General features: G+C 57.9%; 1 protein-coding gene and 1 long non-coding RNA gene across 4 annotated transcripts in view; one reads left to right on the top strand and one right to left on the bottom strand.

Annotated features, from left to right (window-relative positions):
• The window catches only part of LOC128759070 (uncharacterized), a 10,700-nt gene extending 2,563 nt beyond the window's left edge, over positions 1 to 8,137 (bottom strand). The window contains exons 1-3 of the long non-coding RNA XR_008414563.1: positions 7,777 to 8,137; positions 6,249 to 6,378; positions 1 to 1,960 (exon numbers count right to left, since the gene is read on the bottom strand). The exon at positions 1 to 1,960 is cut by the window's left edge and continues 2,563 nt beyond it. This is a non-coding gene — a long non-coding RNA (uncharacterized LOC128759070). The remainder of the gene's footprint in view (positions 1,961 to 6,248; positions 6,379 to 7,776) is intronic.
• Positions 7,967 to 10,000, top strand: part of greb1 (growth regulating estrogen receptor binding 1) — a 25,118-nt gene continuing 23,084 nt past the window's right edge. The window contains exons 1-4 of one of the 3 annotated variants that reach the window (XM_053865716.1): positions 7,967 to 8,135; positions 8,706 to 8,793; positions 8,860 to 8,897; positions 8,973 to 9,030. The gene's annotated coding sequence lies outside the window, so the exon portion shown is untranslated. Of the gene's footprint in view, positions 8,470 to 8,705; positions 8,898 to 8,972; positions 9,031 to 10,000 lie in introns of all 3 variants that reach the window. The other 2 variants (XM_053865714.1, XM_053865713.1) reach the window with 2 other exon arrangements.

Here is a 10,000-nt window from a genome sequence, read left to right as displayed (position 1 = left end):
AATTTCACTTTGGCCGGCCCCTCGTTTGCATCGCAGCCAATAAATAGCAATTAGCATGAACAATTAAACCATTCGGCGGAACCGGGCCGATCCGGAGCGGCTGTGATGGATTGGAAGGTGGGAGCGTGCACGTGCACGGGCGCACGCGCGCCTCCAGGAAGCCTCCGCGTGTCCTCCGCTGCGGGCCGCCACCTGACACGCGCACTGGAGCGACCAACAGCAGGCGTGGAGACGGCAGCGGCGCACCAGGAGCCGGACCATCCGCAGGACCATCGCCACCACGTCGTCCCCGCGCGCCGCTGCCCGCTTCATTCATATCGCGGTTGTCACTCATTCATTTGGAACAGAAGAAGACTCATGAAGTCATGAATAAACACAGCAGTGGACGTGCGCTAGCAAGGCGCCAGCACAGGTTCTGACAGTAATATTTTGGGGGCTAAATTGTTGCCTGCATCATCACAGACCAAAGCGCCGATGCAGCAGGAGCTGGATGAAACGAACCCGTATCTTCTCTTGTGAGCAGCGCGTCAGGCCTCACTGGTCCAGACAGCACAAGACAGCAGGCATGAGCACACGAAGGATTCACCCTCACATTTGCCCAGGAGGAAGCTCAGCGCATGCTGGGACGGCAACACTTTTCACTTGCTTCAACTCATTTTTCCCCCAGAATGTTTCAATCCAGAGGCGACACGTCTCACTGGAGACACGTTTTCAACCTGAAACAGGCATGACAGCACTGTGTGAGTCACACAAGTGTACAAAGCTCAGCTGCAGTGAAGTGGTGTAGAACCAGGAAGGTGAGCCTCAGGTGAGTGCAAGACAGCTCGTCCTGGAACGGACCAACTTGTCTGGTGCGCACACGTGAGCGGAACATCCCTGCGTCAGCTCCGTCTCCAGCAGAGCTGGGGCGAGCCGCTGCTCCGTGTGCAGGGCCCACACGCCCTCGCTCCGCAAGAGCTCCCACTCTGGAGCCGGGCTTTGTCCTGGAAATCTCACAGGAAGTTCTCAGTCCTCACGCAAACGCCAGGCCCCTCCCACCGCCCTCCTGCTGTGTGTCCACTGAGGATCGTTGTCAGTGAGGATCCGTCCATCTCCCGAAATTAATCACCAGCAATAGAAAGTGCTGACACATCAGGTTGAGCCGCTGCCCTGACTAACAAAGCAGAGAGCAAGGACACACAGCGCCACCAGCAGTGGCGTGTGTGTGTGTGTGCGCGTGTCCTCACCTTCCTGTTCTCTGCCTTCATATTGTTTCCAGCATCAGAACCATCAGAACCGTCCGTCCACGTTCTTCTTCACTGGAGCAATAAATGAAGAGCGTCTCCCCCTCCTTCTGCTCAAGCTCGCTCCTTCCATCTCCAGGTCCTCTCACCTCCAGTCGCCCTCGCGCCGTCTTTATTTCCCCAACTTTACTTGAGCTTTTGACGTCATGTTGTTTTTTCATGCGCCGTATATTTTTATTTCCCCTCATCAAAGTCACTCCATTTTTGACTTTCACCCAACGCGATGAGGATTTTGGCCTGGGCACGGAGGCGTCTTCATGCCACAGAGGGAGAGGTCTCAGAGAAGACCTGAGGTGTCAAAGACCGGAATCCGAACCACCGAACCACTTCATCTGATCCACCTGTGGACATTTCAGGTGTTTCTGCGTCTGGACGTGACATGTTCCATGTTCCACTGAAGCGCTTGAGAAGGTCGCTGGCAGCTCCTGCCAACCAAAACAAGATCGGACTCTCACTTCAGGAAGCAGAAGTCGTCTGCCGTCTGGGTCGTCACGCACTCAACCAGACTGCCGTCATGATCCAAGGGACTTGGACTTCACGGGACCCTTCTGAGCAGGCTGGATCCATGGAACACGTCTCCTCAACATGGAGCATGGCCACGTTGTTTCCCGCCTGACGTGGCCCGACCTTCTGCCGCGTCCCGCTCACGTCTCCCTCCTCATCCTGTCTCCGGCTCCCTGTCCCCCAGACAGAGAGAAGCTAAAATTAAGTGCTGCCACTTCTCAATGACACTTTAATGATACACACACACGCACGCACGCACGCACGCAGAGCGCAGAGGAACAAGCATCTGCTGAAGACACACACACACGTCCGATCAAATGAGCTTCCCTTTGTCTCTCCTGCCACAGGGGCTGTTCGGGACGGGTGGAGTCTAATTAAGATGGTCCAGAGGGAGACGTGTGTGTGTGTAAGCATATCTGTCCTAGTGAGGTCCAATTTTGGGCAAAGCACCTCCTTGTGGGGACCTGATGTCTTTGTGGGGCCCTGTTGCCGGTCCCCACAAGGTCAAGACTCAACTGAGGGTGGAGACTTCCAGGTGACTGAGGTCCAGTCCGGTCCAGAGTCCTGGTCCTGGTGAGCCAGGTGTTCTCAGGGGAGAGGCTGGGGGAAGGGCGATGGGTCCCCACAGGGTCCTCACTAGGAGAGAAACAGTGTGTGGTTGCACCTCTCACAAACACAACCCCGACCGACCAATGGAATCCTGAAAGTTCAGGAGTTTACAGACAAGTTCAAAACAAACAAGGCCATGTTCTTGTCCCACAACATCCGTCCTGTGATGATGTCACAGTCATGTGTCCTCAGACATTCTCATGATCAGAAGAACCGCGTGCTGCTGCCCTCCGCTCCAACATGGCAACGCCATATACCACACACACACACACACAGGGTTTGGAGCTCTTCCTTGTGAGGACCTCTCCTGGCCCTCGCCCTTCCCCCAGCCGCTCCCCTGAAGCAGGACCCTGGACCAGACTGGAGCCCCGTCATCTTCATCCTCAGATTGAGGCTGAACCTCCAGGGGTCTGGCACAAGGGCCCCACGACAACACACACACACACACATATCTGCTACACGCTATTAATGAGTGGGCAGCTAATTAAGACACAGAAAGGTGGGGAGGAACGTTCTCCTCCTTGTGTGGCTGTTTCACATTTTAATGTTGGCTAATAAACTTTTATTGTCGAGTTGATTACAAAGCCGTTCTTGCGCCCGCAGCAGTGGGAAGTTTCTGTTCGAGGCCCTCACACATCAGGCTCTTATTCAGCATCAGGACACGCACGAGTGCACACTCGCCCCTGTCAAAGCACCGCTCCGTCACAACCCAGCCGACTCCGCCGGAGCCGCTGGAATCACTCGGGCCAATGTAGTTCTCATGCCAGGACTGCAGGGGCGCTGTCGAGCGAGGGGCGCTGTCGAGCGAGGGGCGCTGTCGAGCGAGGGCCGCTGTAGAGCGAGGGCCGCTGTAGAGCGAGGGACGCTGTCGAGCGATGGACGCTGTAGAGCGAGGGACGCTGTCGAGCGATGGACGCTGTCGAGCGAGGGGCGCTGTAGAGCGAGGGCCGCTGTCGAGCGAGGGGTGCTGTAGAGCGAGGGGCGCTGTAGAGCGAGGGCCGCTGTCGAGCGATGGACGCTGTCGAGCGAGGGGCGCTGTCGAGCGATGGACGCTGTCGAGCGAGGGGCGCTGTCGAGCGAGGGGTGCTGTAGAGCGAGGGGCGCTGTAGAGCGAGGGCCGCTGTCGAGCGAGGGCCGCTGTCGAGCGATGGACGCTGTCGAGCGAGGGGCGCTGTCGAGCGAGGGGCGCTGTCGAGCGAGGGGCGCTGTCGAGCGATGGACGCTGTCGAGCGATGGACGCTGTCGAGCGAGGGGCGCTGTCGAGCGAGGGGCGCTGTAGAGCGAGGGCCGCTGTCGAGCGAGGGCCGCTGTCGAGCAATGGACGCTGTCGAGCGAGGGGCGCTGTCGAGCGAGGGGCGCTGTCGAGCGAGGGGCGCTGTCGAGCGATGGACGCTGTCGAGCGATGGACGCTGTCGAGCGAGGGGCGCTGTCGAGCGAGGGGCGCTGTAGAGCGAGGGGCGCTGTCGAGCGAGGGGCGCTGTCGAGCGAGGGGCGCTGTCGAGCGAGGGGCGCTGTCGAGCGAGGGCCGCTGTCGAGCGAGGGCCGCTGTAGAGCGAGGGCCGCTGTAGAGCGAGGGACGCTGTCGAGCGATGGACGCTGTAGAGCGAGGGACGCTGTCGAGCGATGGACGCTGTCGAGCGAGGGGCGCTGTAGAGCGAGGGCCGCTGTCGAGCGAGGGACGCTGTCGAGCGATGGACGCTGTCGAGCGAGGGGCGCTGTCGAGCGAGGGGCGCTGTCGAGCGAGGGGCGCTGTCGAGCGATGGACGCTGTCGAGCGATGGACGCTGTCGAGCGAGGGGCGCTGTCGAGCGAGGGGCGCTGTCGAGCGATGGACGCTGTCGAGCGAGGGGCGCTGTCGAGCGAGGGGCGCTGTCGAGCGATGGACGCTGTCGAGCGAGGGGCGCTGTCGAGCGAGGGGCGCTGTCGAGCGATGGACGCTGTCGAGCGATGGACGCTGTCGAGCGAGGGGCGCTGTCGAGCGAGGGGCGCTGTAGAGCGAGGGCCGCTGTCGAGCGAGGGACGCTGTCGAGCGATGGACGCTGTCGAGCGAGGGGCGCTGTCGAGCGAGGGGCGCTGTCGAGCGAGGGGCGCTGTCGAGCGAGGGGCGCTGTCGAGCGATGGACGCTGTCGAGCGAGGGACGCTGTCGAGCGATGGACGCTGTCGAGCGATGGACGCTGTCGAGCGAGGGGTGCTGTAGAGCGAGGGCCGCTGTCGAGCGAGGGACGCTGTCGAGCGATGGACGCTGTCGAGCGAGGGGCGCTGTCGAGCGAGGGGCGCTGTCGAGCGAGGGCCGCTGTCGAGCGAGGGACGCTGTCGAGCGATGGACGCTGTCGAGCGATGGACGCTGTCGAGCGAGGGGCGCTGTCGAGCGAGGGGCGCTGTCGAGCGAGGGCTGCTGTCGAGCGATGGACGCTGTCGAGCGATGGACGCTGTCGAGCGAGGGGCGCTGTCGAGCGAGGGGCGCTGTCGAGCGATGGACGCTGTCGAGCGAGGGGCGCTGTCGAGCGAGGGGCGCTGTCGAGCGATGGACGCTGTCGAGCGAGGGGCGCTGTCGAGCGAGGGGCGCTGTCGAGCGATGGACGCTGTCGAGCGATGGACGCTGTCGAGCGAGGGGCGCTGTCGAGCGAGGGGCGCTGTAGAGCGAGGGCCGCTGTCGAGCGAGGGACGCTGTCGAGCGATGGACGCTGTCGAGCGAGGGGCGCTGTCGAGCGAGGGGCGCTGTCGAGCGATGGACGCTGTCGAGCAATGGACGCTGTCGAGCGAGGGGCGCTGTCGAGCGAGGGGCGCTGTCGAGCGAGGGGCGCTGTCGAGCGAGGGGCGCTGTCGAGCGAGGGGCGCTGTCGAGCGATGGACGCTGTCGAGCGAGGGACGCTGTCGAGCGATGGACGCTGTCGAGCGATGGACGCTGTCGAGCGAGGGGTGCTGTAGAGCGAGGGCCGCTGTCGAGCGAGGGACGCTGTCGAGCGATGGACGCTGTCGAGCGAGGGGCGCTGTCGAGCGAGGGGCGCTGTCGAGCGAGGGCCGCTGTCGAGCGAGGGACGCTGTCGAGCGATGGACGCTGTCGAGCGAGGGGCGCTGTCGAGCGAGGGGCGCTGTCGAGCGAGGGGCGCTGTCGAGCGAGGGGCGCTGTCGTGCGATGGACGCTGTCGAGCGAGGGGCGCTGTCGAGCGAGGGGCGCTGTCGAGCGAGGGGCGCTGTCGAGCGAGGGGCGCTGTCGAGCGAGGGGCGCGGAGACGTGTGCGTCGAGTGTGTTGGGCAGCACTGTGCTCGCCTGCTTCGTCGACTCCACACCCAGCAATCGGCCTGAGGTCCTGCCCCGTAACTTCTTCTTCCCTTTGGCCGGACCCCACAAGGTAAAGCCAGACGTTGAGGATGGAGACCTCAAAATAACCGGGCCATTCTTCTCAGGTTTCAGCTCCTGCTCCTGGTTAAGGTGAGCCATGTGTTATGGAGGTTTAGGGACCTCCAAAACTCCAAACAAGGGTAGAAATACAAACTTGAGTGAGTGTGTGCGTGTGTGTGTGTGCGCCAGCCAAAGTGCTGTGAGTCCCGGGACACACATGATGGATCATGGAGGCCAGCTGATGGCTCCATTACTCACTGGCGCTCGCTCGCGCACACACGCACACACACACACGAGGCTGACACCTGTCCCCCAGGGGGTCCACCTGCTCCAGAGGCCACAGCTCTGGAGACCAACTGGCCCAAACAAAAGTTGCACGCAGCATGTGAAACTTTAGGACGTTTCTGTGCGTGATGGCTTCACCTTCAGCTCGACTAACAACCCGGACTTGTGAAAAGGTGATTCATATCAGAGGTCGAGGGTCAGGAACACTCCTGAGGGAAACACACCTCAGGTAGAGCAGCGCACTCTGAGGCCCATTCAGATAAAGGGTGCTCCGACACTGATGTCCAGGTGACTTGGCTGCCTTCGTCCCGGGGCTCCCACCGTCTCTCCCAGTGGAGACAGGCCCACAGCCTCCTGCTTGGAGGAGAATAATATCAGCTGCATACCACCTGAGGAGAACTGAGCGGATCAGACCACTCTGAGCTTAACAGTCGGAGACGCTGACAGTGGCTTGTGAAAAAGAAGGCAAGCACACGCGTGTGCAAATACACACAGTGAAGATCCAAACGTGCTCCCAGATCTCACACCAGAAGCCGGAGACATGGGGAACCTGTGTGTGTTCGCTCATCACATCGTCCATGTCCTGACACGCGACATTGCTACAGGAGATGGACGGCTCCAGTCAGTGATCATGGTACACACACATGCACACGTGTATATGTATGTGTGTGTGTGTGTGTGTGTGTGTGAGTGTGTATATATATATATATATATATATATATATATATATATATATATATATATATATATATATATATATATATATATATATATATATATAGTCTCCGACCCAGCGTTAGGAGCGGCTTGATGTCGAATCCGCATCTTAAAACACGACAATATGCAGATGGGATTTGTGGCATATATTTTCGGTTTCATGAGAAATAAATAGCGTGTGCGTGAGCGCGCGGCAAAGAGACAAACATATGGTGTTTGATACAACAGACGTGTAAGACGTGTGCGCTGGAACAAGCGCGGAGGTTTTAGATTTGAAGTTGTGTGACACGAACCATTTGATCCGAACGCTGACTTGTCGGCGGCACAACACCGACAGATGAACAGAATCAAAACACACACAGATATTTACCGACTTATTACCATAAATGCGCGTCTTTATTTCAACATTTATAGAGGCGTCTGCTCCGTCGTCACTTGAAAATAGAGTGGTGTGTGTTGTCGAGTGTGTCGTGATGATGTGGTGAGAACATGAATCACGTGCTTCTCGAGTGGCCCACGCCTCACCTGACTTCCCCCTGTTTTTCTCTGACCTGACACTTGACCAAGCCTCGGAAATAGCGGTCTCGAAGGCTCCTAGTAGAGAACGCGCGCGCTCGCCAACGAGGAGCGGACTCTGAGCTGCGATTGTGTTGTGTGTAGCGCCACCCACTGGTCTCTGGCGGCACATCTTTGGAGCCGCTGACTTTCAAGTTCATTGGAGAAGGGCGCCGTTACAGATCCGAGAAACTCGAAGAGGATTTGAATAACTTACACAAGAGACGCAACACACGCTGGGAGTTGCAGACACGAGTCTCCCCGCACTTCACCAGCAGCAGAGGACGGTCGGAACTGGCGTTTCTATTCAGCCGAATCAGTCGCCACAAACAAGTCAAACCCGTTCAACCAACATGAAAGGCGCCTGGCCTTGATGTGATGCGGAGTTTGTCATATCAGAAACACATGCAACAGTGTTGGCTTACTTCACAAACGCTGCCCTGGGCGGGTGGACGTTCACAACCATCGGAAATAACGAACCTCATTCTTGTCCTGGACGGGCTCGCGCGCGCCGAGGGCGGCCCACCACCCGCCAATATAACGCACGTGGTTCGATCCGTTTAGGTCCGTCGTTTCTTCTCTGTGACATTCCACAAGAGGACGAACGTCGTGATCATTTTTGCCCTGTTTGTTATGATGATGAATGAGTTGGCTTTGATCCATTCTTCATTCGCTCCCACACTTTCATGGTCACGTGCTCCCAGAACAGAGGTCACGGAGCCGCAGACCAGGGCCGAGTCACAGGCTCGTTTGGACCTCCCCGGCCTCTCAGCCTGAAGTCTTGGTCCTCTCACTGAAGCTGGACCTGGTGCGGCCCGGCAAATGGGCCTCGCAAGTGGGTGTGTTTCTCGCTGCCAGTTCATGCAGGAACAGTGGCGCTGAACCTGCAGGTCTCTTGACCGCTGTGTATTGTCATGAAGGTGAACAACAAGTCAAATCAACGCGCGGTTGATTCACGCACACACACCTACAGATGTCTGCCTCCGTGTCCCGGCGTGTTCTTACGGCTGTGTTTCGTTGCTCACCTGCGCGGACTCGTGGCGGCTTGTTTTTGCGCAGCAGACAGATGTCGTCCACACGAGTGCGCGAGCGCTGGACGCTTCAGCGGCTCGAGGTTGTCCGATGCTGCCATCTACTGGCCATTGGCTGGCACGGCGTTGGACCGGGCACTTGGTGAGGAGACTTGTTCTCTCACTACACGCACCAACGTTGAGAGCTTCATGTGTTGAAAATAAAGCTGTGAGAGCAAACCACAGCTTGTCGACAAAATGAGTCTTTGTCCGCACCAGGCCTGTGAAGGTGAAAGGAGAAAAAAGCCATGCATCCGTCAGTCACTGAAGCACTTTGTGGTGTGAAATGCTCCATATCAGTCAGGCTCCAGCTGCTTGTGACTCTCTCTCCCGCTCCAGAGCTTCCTGGCCAGCTGAAGCGTCAGAGCTGGATTCTTGGAGGTGAGCGGCAGAAGAACACGTGTTGCCCTCCATTCGACAGTGTGAGGTTGGTGGCGTGGTGCGTGTTGCTCAGTGGGCCTGAAGAGCGACTGACAAGAACGTTTCCCTGCAGATGAAAACAACGAGCCAAGGAGGAGACAATGGATGGAGGTGTCTATATAATGCACTGACTGGACACTCGGCCGGCTGGTTCCTGTCGCTCACTAACCTCCTTCTCACAACCAGATGAAACGTAGCAGTGGGAGTCAGGAGATGAGGCTGTTTCCAAGTCAGGGAAGTGCGGGTGAGTTGCGTGGACCCCGTGTCGCTCGAGATGATTCTAGTTGGACTCCCTGTGTTCTCCCTGCGCCGCGTGGCTTCATGGTTTTCCTTCTGTCGTCTCTGACTCCAGCGTTCGTGTTGACGTCCTCCATAGTTGACTTTGTGTTTTATGGCTCACTGTGTGTTTGCTCTCCTGGTACAGACTCTTCTTGCATTCTTTCTCCCGGTTCGGTGACACTTTGCGTGAGGACTCATTCCGTTGTGGACTCTTCCCGGTTTTGGTGACGCTCTGGATTTGTTTTCTGTTTTTCTTCTCCCTGTTCGGTGACGACTTTTGTTATATATTTTGTGTTATATATTTTAAATAATTGTATTGACTCGCTCCTGCCTCCTGTGACTCTTCCAACGCTGCACTTGGGTCCTGCTCCGCGTCTTGATTCATAACATATTTTCTCTAATCCTGTTCAGACAAGAGCTTGTGGAATTGCACAAAGCTGGCGACACCAGAGCCACAAGTCCACGCTCTCAGACGTCGGAGGACCTGTTGATGACTTTGTTGTGTGTTATGTTATGCTGCATACGTATCGTTGCTAGAGCATGACAGCGCCCCCACAGTCCTGGCACTGGTACAACATCGCTTTAGATTGTTTTCTGGCAGAAACGGCTTCATTTCTGTGGAGTACGTGTTTGAAATCGACTCGGATCCAACAGGAAAATGCACGTTGATGGAGCGTGGAGACCCAGTTGATGATGGTTTACCATGACACTCGTGTCTTCACCTGCTGTCAGCGCCACGGTGCCCACACAAAAAGCTCAGGGAGTGTCCCTTCTGATCCGCTCAAAACGCGAGACTTGTGCTGGCGACTTCCGTGCTCCTCACCTGTCTGCAGCGCCTCGTCTTCACTGTCACGGCCTGCTGCTCATTGGAGAGTGGGAGTGCATGTTGGCGATACGCTGAAGTTGAGCTCTGTTCTGCACAACTCTTGACAGTG

This window comes from Synchiropus splendidus, chromosome 5 (assembly GCF_027744825.2).
Source record: "Synchiropus splendidus isolate RoL2022-P1 chromosome 5, RoL_Sspl_1.0, whole genome shotgun sequence".
Classification (NCBI taxonomy): domain Eukaryota; kingdom Metazoa; phylum Chordata; class Actinopteri; order Syngnathiformes; family Callionymidae; genus Synchiropus; species Synchiropus splendidus.
Note: the sequence above shows the minus strand (reverse complement) of the source record. Positions and strands in the feature narration are given on the sequence as shown.